General features: G+C 39.0%; 1 pseudogene across 1 annotated transcript; it reads right to left on the bottom strand.

Moving 5' to 3' along the window:
- Positions 1-936: 936 nt before the first annotated feature.
- Positions 937-21155, bottom strand: LOC110052678 (putative skeletal organic matrix protein 5; annotated as a pseudogene). The gene is made up of 6 exons (XR_016207981.1): positions 20963-21155; positions 8373-8632; positions 3444-3558; positions 3138-3180; positions 2567-2702; positions 937-1907 (listed from the first exon to the last, which is right to left on the bottom strand). The product of XR_016207981.1 is annotated as a putative skeletal organic matrix protein 5 (transcript).
- Positions 21156-22335: the final 1180 nt, after the last annotated feature.

The following is a 22335-nucleotide window of genomic DNA, read 5'->3' as shown; positions in this document are numbered from 1 at the left end:
AAATAATTCCAAATGTTACCATCGTTTTCACAAAACTTAACCCTTCAAGAGGCATTTGAAACCGTCGCACAGATAAACGATGAGCTAAAAAGAACTGAATTCGATGGTGCATTTTGCAAAAAACTCAAACTTCTAGTCAATAGAGTTTCTTCATTGTTTCGCTAAACGTAGAAAACGGTAGAGAAAATGATCCATCAAAAGAAAAATAGGGGTCAACGTCCAAGATCGTTACATCCAGGCAAAGCTATAGCAGTGGCCATCTGCCCTCTCATTGTTCACTTAATTACTTAGCGCGCGCTCTCATGCATGAAGTGGCGTGTGAATTTGCGTGCGCAGTAAGGATGCGCAGAAACAATTAGCGCGAACGTCCTTAAAATCTCGCGACCCCTCGGCTGATCGCGTGTAGATTTGCCACAAGTCGGCCTTTTCTTAATCCTTGACTTCTTTACCTCCCGCGAGCGAAGCGAGAGGGTAATCTTCTAGCGACGAAGTCGCGAGGGCAAGCGCGAGCGACAGGCCAGGGAAGAATTATTGGAAAAGACTTCTAGAAGGTCTAATCGCGTGATGCCTCGTGCTGAATTGCACGCTAGAGCCCAGGCGTCTCGCGGAAATGTTACTGTTTTGAGCCACCTTAAAAGGGGAAAGCCTAGAAACGAAAACTAAAGTTCTCGTACCTAGTCCTCGCGCCTATGAGACACTGTCGAGGGGGAATGGAACTCGGCTGCGAGCAAAAACCACGTCATGACTGGATATTAGTCTTCATTTCTGAATAACTGGAATCTGAGGCAACTGGAATCCGAGGCAACTGGACTGGACTCCTGGTAAACTAAGAACTTAAGAATATTAAAGATCCGTAATCAGTATTCATAACAAAACTATAAAAAGCGTTCTCTGCTCTCGGCAGATGTCTTCAACGTATTACAATGAGTCAAAACGTGAGATGACAACTCTTTATTGATACCACAAACTTTACTCTCTTCTATACACGTAAATTAAATTACCACTTCAATACCACCGCAGTTGTATGATTATATACAGCAGCCCAAAATAAACAATAAAATAGATAAATAAAATTAAGCAAAGCGGTTCTTTAAGTTAAGCTGTTACTACATGTAAGTAACACTAACGGTAAAACATTTCTTACTTCTTTTGTGACAAGTTTAATTTCCTTCAGTATTGATTAATTAATTGCTTATTATGTCATCCTGAGGTATAGGAATACTTGCTTCTCAGGCCGGTAACAAGATCCTCTTAAGCTAAAAAATTTCTGCTTGTGTTAAATACCTATTTTTTTCGTCACGTATAACTAAGGTATTACCTTTCAACGTCGACTCTAATCGACTACAGCAACAAAGACAAAAAATCAAGTTCAATTTATCAGTTCCTTATCACTGCACCAAAATGTATCCCATTGCTTCGATGCGTTTGTCTCCATTATCTGGTCCGTTGATAGCTGTGTTTCCACAGGTAACACCGTCATGTGGATATCCTCTTGTACCGAACCCGATTCTAGATTTACTTTTGTTGCAGTTGGGATTATCGTCACCAAGCAAACCGATTCTTGCTTTTGACATCCAATCAGTGTCAGAAACAACATTGAACCCTTCCCTGTTACAGTTCAAATGTAAGGAGGCCTATGAACCAATCAGCTTCTTCCACGTATTACGGCCTAGTGAGGTGTTGCGGTATTGGCCGTCAGCGATCAGTGAGTACAGAGAGTTGGCCTGCTTGTTGATGACAATGAAGTTGATCTGATGGCCGATCTTCATACCAAGGCAGATCTTGGAGAAGGGTGTGTTCCAGTAGGTCGGTAGTTTAGTCTCTTGTAAGTCAAGCCCAGTCTCTCCCTCAGAAACGTTGAATGATTCTTGGTTCACCCAAAGACTGGAACTGTAATGGAAAGTTCTCTTTGTGGAAAAAAAAAATTAAACAGTTTTGAAATTAGCCAATGCTGCTGCGAAATGACTGTACTCCATTCGATTCGTGCCAGCAGAAAAATAGTGTTAATGAATTTTCTCTATAATCCAGCACCAGGACTGAGACTAAGCCTGTGCTAAGACGATCTAAGTCAAAATTCACTCAGTTCTCTGGAAGAATTACTGGTTAAGTGCAATAAAGTGTAGCAAAAAAAGAAAAACAAAAAAAAAACAACAAAAAAAAACAAAAAAACAGAAAAACTAGAAATAAAGGAATGACCCCTAAAAATAAGCAGTCCCACTCAATAAGGACTGCAGAAAATGTGCAGAGAGAAAAGTCTTCTTGTTTAAGCTTTCCTTCAAGGAACCTGACGATTTTATCTACTCACAGGAATAAGGGACAGTATCTCATTAGATTGATTAATTTACTTTGTGTCGTGACCAGTGTTCTAAATGGAAAAGTACTTTTCCGTGAGGACAGTTGATACTTGAACAAACGATCTTGGTTTGATCTGGGGAAATGATTTATTATTACTCGGGGTGACGCTAAATCCAAACTAATTATTTACTTTGTTGGAAATCGCGCGGAAAGCAATACATCAAAATAACAACATGTAATGCTTATTCAACTGTGGAATGCTGTTTACTACCTTGTTACCATCGATCTTCATGACCAGCGTCCATCCACCACCTCCGCATGAGCCAAGGTCATCATCAGTCATGTGACAATAGACAGGAACTGTTGCAGATCCCAGCTTCAGGGAATAAGCTTTGTTCCTTTTACACCTGATGAACATTAAAATATTTATGAAAACGCGAATCGCCTCCTCCTAAAATATCGAAAAGACATATCATTTCATTTATAAGATTTTTTTATCGCGTGTAATTGCCACTTCTAATAAATACGAGGACGTGGCGATTTCTCCTGGGAAAATGGGTAAATGACACAAAGAATATTTCTGAGTTTGTTCATCAGCTGTATGCCAACTTATCCACTTATCCACCCTCGAGTTCCCTGCGATCTATTTTACTTAAACTGTATCTTCGAACTCCTTCGCAATAAAAACAGAGACTGTGTTTTAACATTATTTTTCATCGACGATTTCAGCGAGTTTCGTGTTTAGCAAATTTGTGTCCACTCTTGTATCTCCATCACTAAATTTGCCAAACGCATACAGCTTCTGTGCGTTTGACTGATATTCTGTTCAATCTACTACTTACCATTTACAGTTGCCATACAGCTCCCTGCAGGTCTGAAATAACGCTGACGAAAGAAAATAACAATGCATTAATAGCCACATTTTCCTCAGTTTATTGTCTTTAGAAGAATGTTGTTGTAACAGTGCTGACCTAAAGAACTAATGTTAACAAAACGATGCGTTTTGGTCTTGTCCGAAGAAATTTAGTTTAAACTGATTTTACTGGTGTTTAGAGTGCATTTTTCCCTTTAAGATCTAAGATTCTAGTGCTATTAAGAAACGGTGCAAAAGTAGTTTATGAAGGCAGTAAAGTACTCCCTCTTTTTACCTATTTCGCAGTTTTCTCCAGTAAGGTAAGCTGGACACACGCAATGGTATTTCTTGTCAGTAAATCCATTCAGACAGGTCCTTTCATTAACACAAGGATTGCTAGAGCACGCGTTCTGATGAAAGCAAAATACAAGACTCAAGTCAGTTTTGTATCAAGAGCTAACTTTTAATTCTTTTTACGTTTTTTTTTTGTATTTATTAATTTTTATTGATTTGAGGTTACTTACAATTTTTTATAAACACACATAATTCATAAACAAACAGACACGGTACATCATACATTTACACACGCACACACACCTCAGTTAACTCTCTTCTACTTTTAGATATACTACTAGTACAGCGCAGCAACAACACAAGATTCTATATCAATCTAATTGTTTTTTACTCGCCCTATTTCATATTGTGAGCTTTTAATTTATTATTTGATTTTGCGATAATTGTCTCAAGCTGGGGAATCATTTTAATTTTGGAATTTTAATAATATTTTAATTGAAGGGAGAGATTTGTTCCGTCTGCAAGAATATAAATACTGTTTAGCAATTATCAAAGTATGATTAACAAAGCTAACTTTAAATACTATTTCAAATACTGTTTCAGGTTTCAACGGGTTTGAACGCACGAACTCTGTGGCGACGATGCCAAAGAAAGTGAAAGCTGTCCAAGACATATTTTTAAAGATCTTATTATTATTACGCCGCAGTTACATGTAGAATATTTATTTTCCATAACCAGCCTGATTAGTGTGCATCCTGTCGAGAGAACTTCTAAGTGAGGGAACTTGTGATTGATCCGCGGTATTTTGTCCGGAAGAGCCTAATGCATCATCATTGATCCCTACGAAATATATCAAACACGGGAGACCGTGTTTTACCAAAAGTCGAAACACCAAGAAGAGAGTTGAAAATAGGACCCGCTACGGAGTATTTTTGACCAATGTCGAGGTGTTTGGAAATGTGGTGAAACGTTCCCGAGCGATTGATATATGTTTCCAATAAAACTAAAACTGTATGGAAAAAGAAGGGGCGCGTGTGGAATCCTGGGACTAGTGGAGTTGTCACGTGACTCGAGATCGTATACGATCAAACTACGTCGCGTTCTAGCCATGTGTGGCGTTGTGACTCGGAGTTTATACCGTGTTTATGTATTAAAGACACTACATTGTTGGCGACGTGGAACACGATCGAACGACCATGATCTGGTAGACAAGAGGGAATCGAAGTTTGCACCGAAAATGCCTACGTTTAGGAAATTAGATGAGTATAGCGAAACGGAAGATTAGTGCCATTACATAGAGCGTGTAAACCACTTCTTCGAAGCCATCGAGATTACGGATCCTGTCAATAAAAGATCCATCTTTCTGGTTAGCGTGGGAGCCAAAACCTAGAAGCTCATACGAAGTCTTGTCGCTCCGGAAGATCCGAAGGATAAAAGCTTTGAGGCCTTAGCGCAACTCGCCCAGGATCATTTTATGCCCAAACCTTCGACCATTGTACAACAGCTCAAGGTTAACACTCGCTCTCAACAACCAGGTGAGACAATTGCGATGTTTTTAGCTTAGTTAAGACGCCTAACCGAACACTGTGAATTTGGGGCAAAATTAGATGAAATGCTACGTGATCGACTTGAATGTTGTGTCCACAACATCAGAATACAGCGTCGGTTACTGGCTGAACCGAAATTAACCCTTAAGCAAGCGCTCGATCTGGTTCTCTCAGACAAAAGGTGTCTCGAAACTCTCAAGAAGAAGATGATCCTCTCAACAAGGTAAATCCTAAAGTTGAGAAAGCTGGGGAAATAATTTGTGATCGTTGTGACGGTCATCTCTACCCAGAGAGCTGTCATTTCAAGCATGCGAAATACTATGGCTGTGGCACGTTAGGCTACTTATTTCGAGTGTGCCAGGCCAGAAAGAAAAATAAACAAGCCCCACCTAGTACAAATAAGAAGTCAGATACTCCTCAGACTACCCACCAGAGGGAGAAGAGAACACCCCGGGGAGAGAAAAGAGATCTGGGCACATATTCTTAGTTTTCCTTTGGCAGCAAACGCCCCGCACCATACAAAGTACAACTAAGTGTTGGTGGGCAACCTCTGGAAAAGGAAGTTGACACAGGGGCTTCTTTGTCAGCGATCACTGAGAGAATATACGACAAATTTGTTTCAGAGAAGAGTGCCCTTTCATTGGAGAAATCAAGAATTGTCCTCCGTAAATACATTGGTGAAGAGTTCAAACCCAAAGGGTCGTGAACAGCTGATGTAAGCTACGAAGGGCAAGAATACTCCCTCCCACTTCTCCTAGAAGGCTCAGCTCTGTTAGGTAGGAACTGGCTGGAAGAGATTAAGCTCAATTGGAAAGGATTTAGAAGCTTACTTTGCACGGTAATCGGCTTAAAGGCATTCCGCAGAAACATGCTCCACCGTTTGGAAAGTGTCTGGGGACCCTACAGGGTACAAAGACCCAAATACACGTGGATCTCTCAGCCATTCCATTTGCCATAAAGCCATACCAGTGCCATACTCTCTGAGGGAGAAAATTGAACAAGACCTGGGAAGACTTAGAAGGCAGGGACCATTCAGGAGAAGGTAGGGACCATTCATCGCGTCCAATATTCCGAAAGGGCCACACTCATTGTTCCAGTTATGAGGTATCGAAACTGGATGGCTACCCTATTTCTTAGCTTGATGACCTGTACGTTTACCGAGCTAGACTTGAGCCATGCGTATAAACAGACGCTCGTAGATGAGGATTCAGAGGATTTTCTGACAATTAACACACATATAAAAGGCCTTTTCAGATACAACCGTCTTCCGTATGGAGTTAGGAAGGAATCCCTTCAACAGGAGTCCTGCTAGATAGCATTCTTATCACGGGGCCCTGATCTGAAGAGCAACTAGAAAACATTGAGAGAGTCTTGGAGCTTATTTCTTATGTTGGCTTGCGACTTAAAGCTAAGTAGTGCCAATTTATGAAGCCCGCTTTGGAGTACCTGGGGCACGTCATTGACGCGGAAGGGTTCTACCCAGTTGACGCAAAGGTGAAGTCCATCAAGGAGGCTCCAATTCGAACTAAACGCTCTGAGTTGAAGTCTTTCCAGGGGATGTTAAACTTATATGGCAAGTTTATGACCAAGTTATCATCAACCTTAGAGCCACTGCAGGAGCTACTGAGGAAAAATACCAGTTGGAAATGGAGAACAAAGCAGCAAGAGGCGTTTGAAAAGGCCAAGAATCGGCTCCGATCATCAGGTTTCCAAATGCATTATGACCCCAAGAAATAGTTGGTGGTATCTTGCGATGCTTCCCCTTATGGTATTGGGGCAGTGCTGGCCCATGTTATGGAAGATCGCTCAGAGAAACTAGTTATATATTCCTCACGAAAACTCTCCACAACAGAGAAACTATGGCCACTTGGATAAAGGGGTTACAAGCTGTAGCTTTTGCAATGAAGGAGTTCCTTCAATTTCTTTTTGGGCTTCATTTCAAAATCTACACAGATCACAAACCACTTCTGGGGCTACTTAGCCCTGAACGAGCCACACCTTTAATGCATGCCCTTGAGCAGGATGCAGGCCTGAGCATTGTCTTTGCTTGCATTCGAATACGAGCTGCTCTATCGCCCGGGTGAACAAAATGGCAACGCAGACGCTCTTGGCTGTTTACCCCTCCGGATGCTCCACAGACCACACCCATCCCAGGGGACGTTATACGCCTTCTAGAGACCATCAATACCTGCCCAGTAGACACCGCTAAGGTGAAGTTGTGGACAGCTCGTGATCCAGTGCTTTCCCAAGTCCTTTAAGAAGAAGAAGCTTTGAAGCATTATTTTGCGAGGAGAGAGAGGAATTAAGTGTACATGCTGGCTGTCTCTTGGGGGGATCCCGGGTCATAATACCCCGCCAGGGAAGAGAGGACATGTTAGAATATGGACAAATGTTTGGAAGAAAAGGTTAGAAGCTGTGTCACCTGCCAAAGCCACCAAAAAGGATCCACATTGTTCACCCTTACACCCTTGGGAATGGCCAGGCCGTCCCTGACCTCAAATACACGTAGGTCATGTGGGTCCTTTTACGGGGAAGATGTTTCTCATGATCGTTGATGCACATTCTAAATGGATGGACATCCATTGCATGTGTGAAATCCGCCAAATCGAGCACCACTATTGAAAAGCTAAGGACCACCTTTGCTTCACAGGGTCTACCAGAGATTTTAGTGTCCGACAGTGGGTCCAATTTTGTGAGCAGCGAATTCAAGTCATTCCTAAAGAGGAACGGCAACAAGCACATTACTTCTGCTCCTTATCATCCCGCCTTAAATGGCCTCGTATTATTATTATTATTATTATTATTATTATTACGTTGCGTTGTAACCATGTGTGTGTTGTAACTCGGAGTTTTGTACGGTGTTCATGTATTAAAGACACTACAGCGCGAGAAAAAGAATCTTAGGAATACACGCTAGTTAAGGTCAAATGTCCAAACGCCGTCGTTGTCATCATTTCTTTTCTTTAGACTTGATGAAGCATAGATGAGTTTTAAACAGATCTTTACAAAGGCGCGACATTGTTCTTTCGATTGTTAGGGGGGTGGGGGGGGGGGCGAATGGTGGAGTAGGGGAGTTCAAAAATTTAAAAATGGGTTGTGAGCGCAAAATGATCTGTCACTGGATGCTACTTTGCTAAGCGCCCTCAAGGATCATGGTCTATAATTGTATCTATCTAGCTGCGGTTTCATAACACAGTCCCCTTGATAAGTGTTTGTGCCAGTATCGCAGAAGTCTTCTGTTTGAATCCTGTTTCCGGCTGACTTCATGCATAGGAAATATTTGACCTGTCAATTCTTGGAAGCCCTAAACTGCTTTCAGGTTTTTTAATTGTTTTATTAAATTTATGATGGGGAGTTCCTGAAGCTGAATTTTAATCTCTCACCTCAGTGCTGGTGTATGTAAAGCCTGGTCGTGGTTTCAGATCTTCGGGGTGTAAAGAGTAATCCGAATGACTCAGCTCGCATATCACTTTGTTGTTTATTGGTGGACCAGTGTTGATTGACACGCAATGACTCTCCATAACACACTGACTTCTGCAGGGATTACGTGTATCCAAATGTAGAGTAAGGTTTTTAATCACGTGACCCTGAAGAGAATAGCCATCCTTTACAGTAGTGAATTTGACATGTCGCTTGCACGTGCCTACGAATAGATTAACTAATTCTTACAAAAGAGCATCAAAAATGTACGGAGATCCTTTATCAATGAAAGAGTTCCTTGGTTTTATCTTTATAACCAGCCTCATTCTTACAGTCTTCCATTATTTTTGATTCTTAGCATTATTAATTAGGATTAGAATTTTAATTTGTTATATCTACAGATTTGATTCAACTCCGGTATAAGATTATGGTATGTGTCTTAAGGTGGCTCAAAAAAGTTTCCAGCACTTTCCAAGTCTTAGATTTTGATAGGTTATTAAACCATTCTTTTTCAATCGATCCTACAATCATGCTATCCAAAATAACGCCCAATCGTTGGTAAACACCTTGTTATCATTTTCATGACACAATAGGTTACCACAGCAACAGTATGGCCTGTTAAAAACACCCTTAATTATAGCTTTTAGGGCCCATAATTCAAAAACGACACTTTGAAACTTTGTTTATATTATCAAATTTTGATCAGCGGGTTAAGAGAGAGGTTTTGGCAAAGTTTAAAAAATTCTGTACATAAGACTCACAGCCAACTTAAATTTTCAAGGCTTTAATGTGGCTCTGAACCCTATGGCGTCTTAACTTACTAATCAAAATTTATTAATATAAATATTTCACCATGCCGTTTTTGAATTATAAGACTTAAAGGGATCATGCTGTTGTTATGGTAACCTATTTTGTCACGAAAATGATAACAACGTGTTTACCAATGATTAAGTAGAGTTTTGATACCATGATTGTAGCATCAATTGATAAAGAGTGGCTTCAAGTCTTTAAAAGTGGTAAGACGAAAATCGCATATTTCCAATCAAATCCATTTTGAAACATAGACAAGTAGTTTGCACGAGACAAAAAAACGCTGTTTACTATTTTCAAATATCCCTTTTCGTTCCAGAGATAGTCAAGTTTTAAAAATATGCAAATTAGCTAAGTGATGACGTCATAAACTCAACCGGATGTTGATCAAATATGATGAACAAAGATTTCTCAGCTAACTGAATCAGAAATAATTGATTCTTGGCAGTGCGATTCTGCTAGAGGTGTTCCACAATATGACCCTAACATTTTTGTTGCCATGGCACCATACTGGGTTCCAGACCTCCCTGATATTAAAGGCTTTTCTGGCCACATTTAGAATTCTTAAATTTGATCATAGAGTACCACTTCAAAGAGCTGGAAACTGTTTTCAGCCACCGTAAATTAAGCCGGCATAACTTTACGTTAAGTTATCTATTTTGTACGTCCGAAGGTCAACGTCGTGGGCAGTATCGCATTGACAGTTCATTAGCTGTAATTTTCCTCGTAAATTTAGGCTTGCAGGTGACAAGAACACTGTTAACCCTTTCCATGAAAGAAACGCAATATTTTGAAATAATTCATAATGTTTCATCTTGAAAATATTTGCTTGGTTACGATTACTTGTATAGTGTAAAAACACAGAGCAGAAATGTAACTCGTAAACTTGTGAATATATATAAAAAACTTTTTAAACTATGCTTGTAGCTATACAGTGTAATGGTGTAGGCTGACTTTAGCAAAGATCTCATGTATGGCGAGGTAAGGAATTTTTTTCTTTTTTAAGAGTGAATGCCTATAAAAATGGACCTAAATCGCCTATCAATGGCACAAGTCGAAAAATTGATTTCGTTTGTATTTTGTCCATAGATAGGTCCTAGTAAGAATAGAAACGGACCATAGTTAGTTTCTGCTAATACAGCTTTCTTTGGTAGAAATACGCCAAAAACGATTTCGACCCGATTGGGCTCAAAATCTACTTCCGGTTTTGCTGAATTTTCCGAACATTTGATTGCTTCGCGCTCCGCAGAACAGCTACTTGAGAATCTTTCAATGGATTTTATATTCAGTTCAGGTCTTCGTGGTATGACTGAGCGAAAAATAAAATAAATCAAAGTTAGTTTTGAGCCCGAAAAGAGATCAAACTGACACGCAAAATTTTACAGTGTGTCGCAAAAGAATTATTGCATAAAAACATCGCCATATTTTTCTATGGGCTATAACTTTAGATACCATAAAAACACTTTCTACGGGTTAAATATACACCCACCTGTTAGGCTATCAAAAAACATCTCTGGGCAAATGATTTCCAATCGCCCGCCTTGGCCTGTGTTTCTCATATATTTTGCCCAAAATCCGCCGTTGGAATGTAAACAATTGCGTGACGCGGATAGCCACTCTCGAGTAAAATATTCGTTTCCAGCAATCCGATGAAAGCAATTTTTGAAACGTTGTGTAGATAAAATAATGGAAAATGTTTTGTTGTTGTTGTTGTTGTTGTTGTTTAAGTTAGTATAAATATATATGTTTTTTCATTTGCATTGCAACACCCACGACATCCCTGATAAAGAACGTTGCTACAGTACTCCGGGAAATGAGTTTAACACTTGTTTATTTTATTGATTTCACTGATAACTTACAATATAGTGGCAGTTTTAGAGATACACTTAACCAATCCTCTATGGTTTATGGCAATTTAATCATTGACTGACAAATAAAGTCAAGTGGAAATACCATAATTTCTATAAACTACTAACTGCGTGATGGCATCTCCGCTCTTCTAGCTGTGTAGAAAATTTGTACCTACACAATATGCTCAAACTCAGCTAGAAAACCCGGAATTTCTTGAATTGAATTAGCCCAGGAAGAAATTGCGTTAAGTTTCGATCATACTGGGAAAAATCCATCTTTTCTACTTTGGTTGTTTGATCAATTAACTGAAATTTGCAGATCATAACACTGGTAGACAAATAAACATTACAGTGGTCGATCTAGGACTAGGTTTACACTAAAGGAGTTTTTTTGGATTCGTAAAAGTTCCCGGATTCATCAATTTTAGAGTATTCGGATTAGTAGGGGTTTACAGTGAAAGGATATTCGGATTCTTAACCGTTTACACACGACGATAACTCCGGGAACATTCATGATGAAATGGTTAACAAGCAGTTTGTTGCCTCGACAACGAGAAACAAAATGCCTCCGAAAATAAGGCTACGGGTAGGTTGAGACAGTCTGCAGTTTTTTTTCAACTCGCTGACCACGGTACTGTTGTCCATCATGTCAGGTCTCTCCAGGTATTTATTCTGGTCTTTACTTAATATCTAGAACCGTCGAGGTTTTCGATCGTGCCATCGTCGTCATCTGCGCAGTAAAGTATAAATTGGGTTTCTGAGGAGTATGGCATTACCCATTATAAAAGTGATTACCTACACCTGAAACTGCACGAGGTAATCACCCAGCGACCGCCATCAAATGGCCATCAATGTGCCTACGAGTCGACTACGACTGGATCAGGTAATTCGATCTGCCGTTTTCGTTCCACCGCAAACTCAAAAGATCACAGGCGGAAAAATATCCGGATTCGAGAGAAAATCGTTTACTCGACAAAACTCTCCAGATTCAAAAGTTTTCGGATTCAAAGTTCCCACTTTAAATTCCGGATTCAAAATCTCCGGAGACACGACCAAACCGGGGAGTTTTTATTTCGGATTCGTCCACTTTTGTGTAAACGGCAAAATCAATCCGGCACTAAAACGTTCCGAATTCATCACGAATCCGGAACAATTTCCTCTAGTGTAAACCTACAATCCTGGCCATAAGTTGTTGGGACACCTCCCCCTTTTGCGCGCTAAAACCCTCGATTTCAACTACGTCCTTAACGTTTTAGAACAAAAGATGAATAGAAGCAAGTGCAATTGACCCCCTCCCCCCTAGCAATGTTGCATGAAAACGAAGCTATTCTAAAGACTAGATCGGATATGGGAAAAAAAGGAAAAATGGACACCAGAAAGTGGTTAGACAGTTGTGTTGGAACCAAACGCGATTGCTGAAAAATCGCTATTATTGGAATTAGACGTGAATATCTATCTTCTCGTCTCTTTAGTACGAGAATACTGTCCTAGGAGGCGAACAATTCTTGAAACGTGGCTATTCTGAAGCTATTGTCAAGGATTTTTTTCTTCAAGATTTTTTATCAACATTGACAGGGGGAGGGGGGTAGGTGGGCTTGCGCGGTTTTGGTCTTAAGAGAGGCTGCCTGTGAAGTCATCTGCCGTAACTGTCCCAACACTTTTGACCAGGATTGTAGTCTTAAATGAACAACGAACATCCATCTTGTTTTGTTAGCGGAAGTCGGTCACGGAAGAGCGAATTTCAATAAAATATAAATATAATTTGATTAAGCAATTAGCCAAAAATAGGTTGGCCGCCAAAACCGTTTAGGGTTTAGCCTAATTCTAACCTTAAGTTTTAAGACTGAAGAAAAAACGAAAAAAAAGCATTCAGCATTTCAGTTGTTTGAAACAGAAACATTCGCGCACAATGAACTATATGTATAGTACGTGCGTAACATGGAAAGCAATCCGTCCAGCACAGTAATTGTTCAAATTAACAGCTTACCGAGACCCTCGCACTGTCGATGCCTCTTATTTATGATTTAAACTTTTAGGATTTGTTTACTTTACTTTTTCCGACTTTTTAGCCGGAGAAAAGGCACTAAATGTGTTGGTACAAATAAAAAGGTTTAACCCGAAAATCGATCCGTCGAAATCAACAAATACAAATTTAATCACTGTAGCGTTCCTTCAGATAACGTAAGGCTACAAACCAACAATATCAACATGTCATCACGCTTAACAAATGAACTTAGAACGATTTTCTTTCTAAAACTCGCTCTTGTAATTAAAATGATCAAAGAAAGAACGACAGCTTAAAACGACATAGCAGTAACACCCGAACTCCAAGTAAATTGCTTTTAATTGGCGTTTTTAATTAACGAAATTTCCAAAGCGATGACTTTCAAAATATTAAAGTTAAAAGTGGTCCACTATGTTTTTTTTTTTTTTTTTTCACCCAAATGTTCTAAGATAGCCATCTGCGGTTTGTTGGAAACGAATTATGTATTCACGGTGACCGCCCGCGTCATGCAATTGTTTACATTCTCACGGCGGTTCAGGCAAAAATCTATGAGAAGCACAGGCCAAGGCGGGCGACTTAAAACCATTTGCCCAGAGATATTTTTTGATTTTCAAACAGGTGGGTGTACAGTTAACCCGTAGAAAGTGTTTTTATGGCATTTAAAGTTATAGCCCATAGAAAAATATGGCGATTTTTTAGTGCTATAATTCGTTTGCAACACATCGTAATATTTTGCGTTTCTGTTCGATCTCGTTTCGGGCTCAAAAGAAACCTCGATTTATTTTATTTTTCGCTCAGTCATACCATGAAGACCTGAGCTGAATGTAAAGACCATTGAAAGATTCTTAAGTAGCTGCTGTGCGACGCGCAAAGCAATCAAATTTTCAGAAAATTTAGCATAACAGGAAGTAGATTTTGAGCTCAATCGGGGCAAAATCGTTTTTCGCAAATTTCTCCCCAAAAAAGCTGCATTAGCAGAAACTAACTATGGTCCGTTTGTTTACTAGCTAGGGCCAATCTATGGGCAAAAAATGAGCAAAATCGATTTTTCGACTTGTGCCGTTGTTTGGTCCATAGTTATGGGCACTGGCTCTTAAGTTTCTTAGAGTAAAATTGTAGTTTTTGGAAATAGTTTTATAAAGCGCCTCGGAAAAATAATGGATTAATTCGCTATATAAACGAGCTATTATTATTATTATTATTATTATTATTATTATTATTATTATTATTATTAAGGCCTCGTAGCAGCACGAAGTAAGATATAGTTTTGATGAGCGACAAGATGTTTTTGAAGTTCATTTTTCAAAGTGCCTATGAAATAAAAAGTAATTCCTGCTTATTTGAACGGCTTTTCAAAGTAAAGAAGAATGGCGTTTTCCTTTTTGGAATATCTTTTTTCGTTTTAGAGATATTCACGTTTTTGTATTGTGCAAATGAGGAAAGTGATGACGTCATACGTGGTTCCTCTAAAACACTCAATCGAGAATGACTCTAGAAATATTAAAGCAGTGTTCTTGAAACTTGGCACCAGCAATGTACATCACAAAAGAAACAGAATGACACCTACTATGCTGTTGCCATGGCAACACTCTTGGCTCCAGTCTCTTTCCGTGAAAAACCAAATATTCCCATTTGCAACCTTTTAAAGTAGGACAGAGGGTCTTGCTCGGAACACACATGGTTCCCATATTGTCTTAACTCTCCCCATTAGATTGTTGGGAGTGGATGATCCTTGATTAAGATAAAATCTGGGAATTTTAGTCTTAATTAAAACAGAACCAGCGGCGTAGGCACGACGGGTGTCATTATGTTTCTTTTGTGATGTACATTTCTGGTGCCAAGTTTAAAGAACACTGCTTTAATATTTCTAGAGTTATTCTCGATTGAGCGTTGTGCTGTTTTAGTGGAACCACCTATGACGTCATCACTTTCCTTACAAAAACGTAAATATCTCTCAGACGAAAAATGAGATTCCAAAAAGGAAAACGCCATTCCTCTTTACTTTGAAAAGCCTTTCAAATAAGCAGCAATTATTTTTTACTTAATAGGCACTTTAATGAAGGCAATACATTTTTCGGATGAGGCATCATCCATCGTCAGTTGTGCAGTGAGAAACAAAATGAAAATATCCAATAAATAGTATAACAAAGTGAGATATTAACAAGAATAATTAGGGACAGAAGAATGTTTTAAAATTCTCGACTCTGCTTCCCCAAGCTTCCAATTGAAAATCAAGAAAGCCATGTACATCCTTTGGGAGCAGTCGTCTTTAAATTCCCAGGTCAAACATCTTAATTTATGCCTTTCATACTAATTAGTCTCCTGTCTTAGCTTAAATGGTTTTACCCTTTTTTTGGTTCGTGCCTTCATCCTTAATTATTCTTGTCAAGGTATCATGGCTGGTGGATTGACAGTGTGTAGAAATCGCGCTGTTATACTGGCGCTTTGAAAGAAAACCCCATTAACCTATACATTTTCTGAAATCTTAATAGTTATAGAATACAATCATATCTTTGAAATTTTCTTTAAAGTTATTGTCGCAGTGATATAAAAAGAAATACCCAGAAACACTGCTTCTCTTAAACCGGTTCGCTTCCACGCGTGAATTATCTGAGCGGCACGATTAACATAGGAAGTGTTTTCTCACACATCACCCTCAAAAAGGGTGTCGGCGATTTTCCAGATGTGGTTTGGTTTTTTTCTACACCCTCCTAAAGTTTGATATTTTCAATGCGGACGTTTCCTTCTACTAAAGAGGCCGTAACTTTGAAACGGAGGCGAAATTAAACAAAGCTCGACACCCGTTTTCGACGCAGGTATCCTGGAACATACCTGCCGATTTTCAGCCAATTCCGTTGGAAGACGCGCGTAAACTAACTAAAAATGTTTATCCTTATGCAGTGAAACCTCTATTGAGCGGACACTTAGCCGGGTCCCGAAATTAACGTGTTATATTTCCCTTTATAACAAACCCCTATTCAGCGGACACCTCTATTAAACGGACGCGGACACTAAAATAAATTGTTCTTGGCTAATTTCTATTGTTAAAAACCTCTATTAAGCGGACACCTGTAGTCGATTAAAAAAGACAACTCAATACATTTAGCTGTCAATAAACTGTCGATGAGACCGATATTCGGCCTGATGATTGTCACCCGCGATCAAAGTTCACCTAAAAGTCTTGCACAAAGTACAGCTCAGCTATTCACAATCAAATCCTTCTTTGGCTAATTTTGTCTTTGGCCACTCACATGAAAACTTATCACCATAAAAGAGGTATTCGCAGGAAAGATCTAAGCCATATCCGGCACCTCGATTTACTCTTTTTCTCGTAACTGTTACCTTGCCAGAATTAAGCTTCTCGAATATGCAAGATATAAAAGGGAATGAGAAGCTTCCGCTGGTCCTGTCTAAATCAACAGATCTGCTTCAGGAAATAGTTATTCGAAACCAGAAACAATCTTCAATTTATAATTACCTTAAGAAATAACTAATTTGCACACAAACAATGAAAGAGTCCGTGTACAGCGCGTATTATCGTTGCTGTTTTGCTGTTATGTTTTTGCATTTAAAAAACAAATTAAAATTGATAATGAAAGGTGTGGAACTTGAACACTGGATAGCTTCCTTAACAAAATGGAACTTTGGCCCGGGTCGCAATTTTGTTTGTATAAGTAATAAATCTTTCAACAAGAAGCGTAAAATAAGAGCAACCCCCAGTATCAAAAACTTGCCAAATTTTTGCGGATTGTCAAAATTTTGCCAATCTTCAAAGAAGCAGAAGTGTTGCCTCGGAGGCTTCGAAATTTTGGCAAAGCAAACAATTTTGTTTGTTTGTTTGTTTGTTTGTTTTAACCATTTAACTGTCATATCTTTTAAAACAATGATGTCTGGATAAAATTATGGCAAGAAAATAACTTTGACGGCTAGTCCTGTTTGGCGCGTGCGATGGCGGGACAAAATCATTTTTTACCCGGTACATCTGACGCTTTTTACAGTCATTTCGATGCGAAGGAGGAATATGAGCGGCGTTTTATTAAAATTCCTATGACTCGTACCCTGGATCCGGTTACTGGGAGCAATTTGAAGAGACGGCTTCAGCGAGACAATCTTCTTCGACGCAAGTGGCACAAGCAACAACACAAACGCATGCCCAGCAAAACTGCTCGTCCAATTAATGGGCCGAAAATCACGAGTTGCTGTAGAGCGGAGAGTCAAGAACATGCAGCGTGGAGAAAAATCTGCGAAGAGTTAATTGAGAAATATAGATCTTCTGACGTATATTTCAATCAGTAACGTTTTGTTTCCGACATGTTGGTCTAATGCGACCACTGCCAAAATTTGGAGCTTGCGAAATTTTTGCCAATTTTTTTCCTCGCCAAAAAATTGGAAATATTTGAATTCGCTCTAGTGCGACCCGGCCCTTTATCATAGTACAGAGTAGCCGTTAAATGTTAATCGTTAACAAACATTGCGCAATTTTTTACAAACCTCTATTACGGACACCCTCTATTAAACCTTAATAGAGGTTTCACTGTATGCAGTTTTATTTTATCGAGAAAAAGACGAAAAACCTTTTATGAGATTGGTCTGGTTAGGTGTTAAAAATCCCCTCCGCACTGACAAATGTCGGCGTGGGTCAGTTTACCACAACAGTGGCTTATGACAACTTGAAATAAGCAGACGTCTACAATTCTGGTCCGAGGGAAACCAGTCAAATCGTCCGAGATGCGACAAACTGCCAAGAGCTTTATACAGGTTTGTATTTAAACTGCCGTGATTTATTTTACTGAGAAGATTTCGTCGGCGGCATTGGTATTATGTTGCTCAAGTTAAGGCTTCTTCGTTTTCAGACAGTTTTTGAAACCATGCCTCGTGAAGCCAAAAAGAGGAAACCTTTTCATCGTCTACATCTACATCTGCGCTTGACTCTCTCGTTATGGAAGTTTCAGAATCGCGTCCGTTCTCCAGCAATTTCGTGCGACTAGCACTTGTTGTAGTTTGTCTTTCAGCTTAATTGGTGGGACGTTTTGGTTACAGTGCGACCCGGGGTCGCTCGGAGCCAAAGATCTTGTTCGACGCTGAATCTTCATCAAAGCGATATTATTATTATTATTATTATTATTATTATTATTATTATTATTATTATTATTATTATTATCATTATCATTCAGGCTTATTATTTTATTATTATTTAAGGCTTCGTAGCAGCACGAAGTAAGAAATGATGCTTTGGTGAAACACACGATGTTTCTGAAGACAATACATGTTTCGGATGGGACATCATCCATCGTCAGTTGTACAGTGAGAAATGAAATGAAAATATCCAATAAATAGTATAACAAAGTGAGATATTAACAAGAATAATTAAGGATGAAGGCGCGAACCAAAAAAAGTGTGAAACTATTTAAGCTAAGAAAGGAGACTAATTAGTATGAAAGGGATAAATTAAGATGTTTGACCAGGGAATTTGATGTCGTAAGTCTTTTCACCAACATTCCTCTCATCGAATCTGTCGACTTAGCGGTAGACTACATTATGAAGGGCAACCCAGATATCAAATTAGGACGGGACAGTCTTACTGAGTAATTTTTTATTGCCATTGCCCAGACCCATTTTTCCTTCTTGGGTAATTTCTACGATCAAATTGATGGGGTGGCCATGGGCTCTCCGCTCCGGCGCTCCTGTATTAGCTAATCTTTTCATGGATCGCCACGAGAAACGCTGGTTAGAGAATTACAATTCGGGTGTTGAGTTTTACCGCAGATATGTCGACGATACTATTGCTTAGATACAGGGACACTCCAGCTCCCTTCACTCCCTTCCCTGCTAAATTTTATGTAATGAAAATGCGTTTCGCTCTTTTCTCTACACTTCTGACTGTGTCTTCCTCAAGGAAAAAAGGGATATCTTTTACCCTTTGCCAGAAAACAAGAATCACAGTACAGAGTATTTTAATATGATCGGCAGTATAAAAAGTGTGGGTTTGAGCTCCTCTCCAGTCCCTCCCGCCTGAGTATGCAAATGACTGACGCAGACGAAGAACAACTGCACAAAATAATTGCGAGGGAAATTTATCAAATGATCTCCGCTTTTTCCACCCTTAAAAAATTAATTCATCAAACGCATTCCACAGAGCTAGATTTAAGAAGCGCATGCGTTTACAGGGAAATTATCAAGGCGATTTTGGTCTAAACAGCGCCAATGAACATTAAAACTAAAGAGGAACCTTCGCTAGTACAAGACATTCTCTTGACGCATCAAGATGGAATCATTAAGTGAATTGTTGAGGGAGACCAAATTGTAAAAATGTGTTTACTTTTTGTCAGGACTCAACAACAGTTTTGGAAACGCCTACCAAGGCTTTATCAATTTCACGTCACAGTTCTCTGCAGGAATAACTCATTTTATTATCCAACTGCAGCGAATACCGTCCAAATAACAGTAAAAATATTCAGCGATATTGTACAGTTATTTGTACAGTAGAAAACTTGTTTGCCGGACCGGCCGCAAAACTCTGACACTCTCCATCTTTCACTGATGAATTTATTGACTACAGCAGTTGGATAATAAATCTCTTATTAGATGTCTTGGTGTGTAGTATCGCTTTATATTTTCACTCGTTGTTTGTATTTTGACTCGCCCTACTATACGGGCTCGTCAAAATACGGCAAAACTCGTAAATATATTTAGCTCTTATTAACCGAGCAGGAGGTCTGTATGGGAGAATCTTGACCGAGGTCGTGAGTACAGACCGAACGCAGTGAGGTCTGTACACACGACCGAGGTCAAGATTCTCCCATACAGACCGACTAAGCTCGGTTGATAAGATTAATTAGTTTGCAACTCTTTCACCGCAAAATGTAACCGGTCTAGATGTTGGTCTAGATGGGAAAATCTAGACCGTGGTCATTATCGATTTCAGCCAATCAAATTCGTGAATTCTGCAGTTCCCAGTCCTTGTGAGACACAGCCATATAATAAACAGCGATACTACACAGCAAAACATCTAATAAGATATATATAATGTGGGAGGAAAAACACAAATAAACTACAAGTTCATCCCTACAAGCCTGTTTCGTGGTTGCCCACTCATCAGGGGGCCACTCATCAAATCCCCTGATGAGTGGGCAACCACGAAACAGGCTTGTAGGGATGAACTTGTAGTTTATTTGTGTTTTTCCTCCCACATTATATACTTCGCTCTACTCTGATGTATTGAGCACTGTTTTACGAAAATCAAATTTTACACTTAATAAGATATATATATATATATATATATATATAACACTCCTTTTATAGCTTCATTTCACCTATCTATTCATATTTAATTAAGGTGCCGTTAGAGAATTTTCTTTCATCATAGCCCTTGACCTTGAGAAATGATAAATATGTTGTAAGTCCTAGCCTCGACAAACCACTCCGTTTTCCATAGTGCCAGCCTTGCATTCAGCTTTGGTTATACACTTCTGGTGACGTCTGGAACGAACATCGAGATCCGACAACTGCAGTATGTTTTGTTTCTTTCGTCCTCTGAACCTCTACATATAAAAGATTTCTTACATCGTACTTTGAAGCATTTTTTTTTTTGGATTTCAACTTTTTGGAGCCATACTCATGATAGTGTGTGCGTTTTATTTAAGTCTAGCCTTTGGTTCGGCCCCTTCGCAAACAGGAATAATTAACGATCAACTTGAATATCCCTTTCTCCAATCGCATCGAGCGAGCAACAGCTTTTGTGAGGTTAGAATTTGTGGTTACCTCGCAAAATTGGCTAGTTAGGATTACTAGGAAAATATTCGCGATGTGCAATGGATTATGCAGTGGGAGAACCTTAAGTTAAAGACTATTTTGCGAAATAAACATAAAACACAACCATTCCACGTACCTTGCTCTGCAAATGCTAGGTCTTCGTGAAAGGTAAACACGCCCAGTGACAGTAATGCTATTAGCAAATAGCATTTCATTTTTCTAAGCGCCTAAAAAGCCGGATATGGGTCACTTATTCCACAACATCGACGGGAACTTTGAAAAGACAAGTTGCTGTACTCTTCGATAATGCGAAAAAAGCAATATTCGGGCGATGAACAAATCGACATTACAACGTCTGAAAACGATCAATTATTCATGTCGTTTAATAAATAAAATAATGAAAGAGAAGACTAAGATGACTAATATGTCTTAGGACGGATGCCATTTAAGCCTTGACAATAGGATAGTTGTACTGAGAAAAATCAAATATACAGGAGGGTGGATAAATTATTGTCTTGCAGACGCTTGACGCCATCTTAATATATAAGCGATTTATTCTCTAAGCAAAGAAAAATTGAAACAGACCCTGCACCGATCAATTCTCTTTACGTACTGTTAATTAAATTATAATGAATTCCCCGCGGCTGCAAAGGACTGCAGTTGACTTAGGGTGTCTGTCAAATGACATAGATTCAGTGATGATGGCTTTTATGCAGCTTATAGCTATAGATAGCTTACCATGTAGAAATTAACAAAATGAATGAACCTGGACTCATGGATAATACATAGGAATGTAGAAGTTTGACTACCTTCAAAATTCGTTCGTTTACATAGCCCATTGGGGGTTGAGGTGGGGGTTACTCAGCACGCAGGGTCTATCACCTTTCGCTCAGGATCAACGGTTAGATTCTCTTTAGCTCCTGTCGAACTAGGCTGTTACCTGAACGTTAATAAAAACAGTACTGTGCTTCTTACCACAACACTGTAGTGATGGAAAGAGTATTTGGTTCTGAACTTTTCTGGTGCGCTGTATCTGTCTGCAGATAGAAACTCGCTACTAGGTTCCACTAGGTTTCCATCTGGTCGTGGATAAGAAATTGCAAACTAAGAAAACTAAATAAGAAAAAACTAAATACATAAAAAAAAGAAATTACAAACTAAATAAGAAATTGCAAACTAAGAAAATCAAACGAAAAAAGTTACTTTAAAGGCGATGAATCACTATCGTCAGTTACTAGAATATTCTTATTTAGATTGCAAACAAACGTTTCGAAAAGTTACATTGTTTAAACCTGGTGTTCTCTGTTAAAAGCCGGACAGATTCAAGACGTCTACTGTGTTTTCTTACAGGTACTGATTTATGAAAGTTCCAGAAAATAAAATAAAATAAAATAAAATAAAATAAAATAAAATAAAATAAAATAAAATAAAATAAAATAAAGACTCTCAACATAATTTTTAGATTCATCAACTGAATTTATATTTATTCGGGTGCAGTAGTGGCAGAGA

The sequence above is a fragment of the Orbicella faveolata genome, unplaced genomic scaffold (genome assembly GCF_042242905.1).
Source record: "Orbicella faveolata isolate gen_17 unplaced genomic scaffold, um_ofav_v1 contig_24, whole genome shotgun sequence".
Lineage (NCBI taxonomy): Eukaryota > Metazoa > Cnidaria > Anthozoa > Scleractinia > Merulinidae > Orbicella > Orbicella faveolata.
This window is presented reverse-complemented; position numbering and strand designations above follow the sequence as displayed.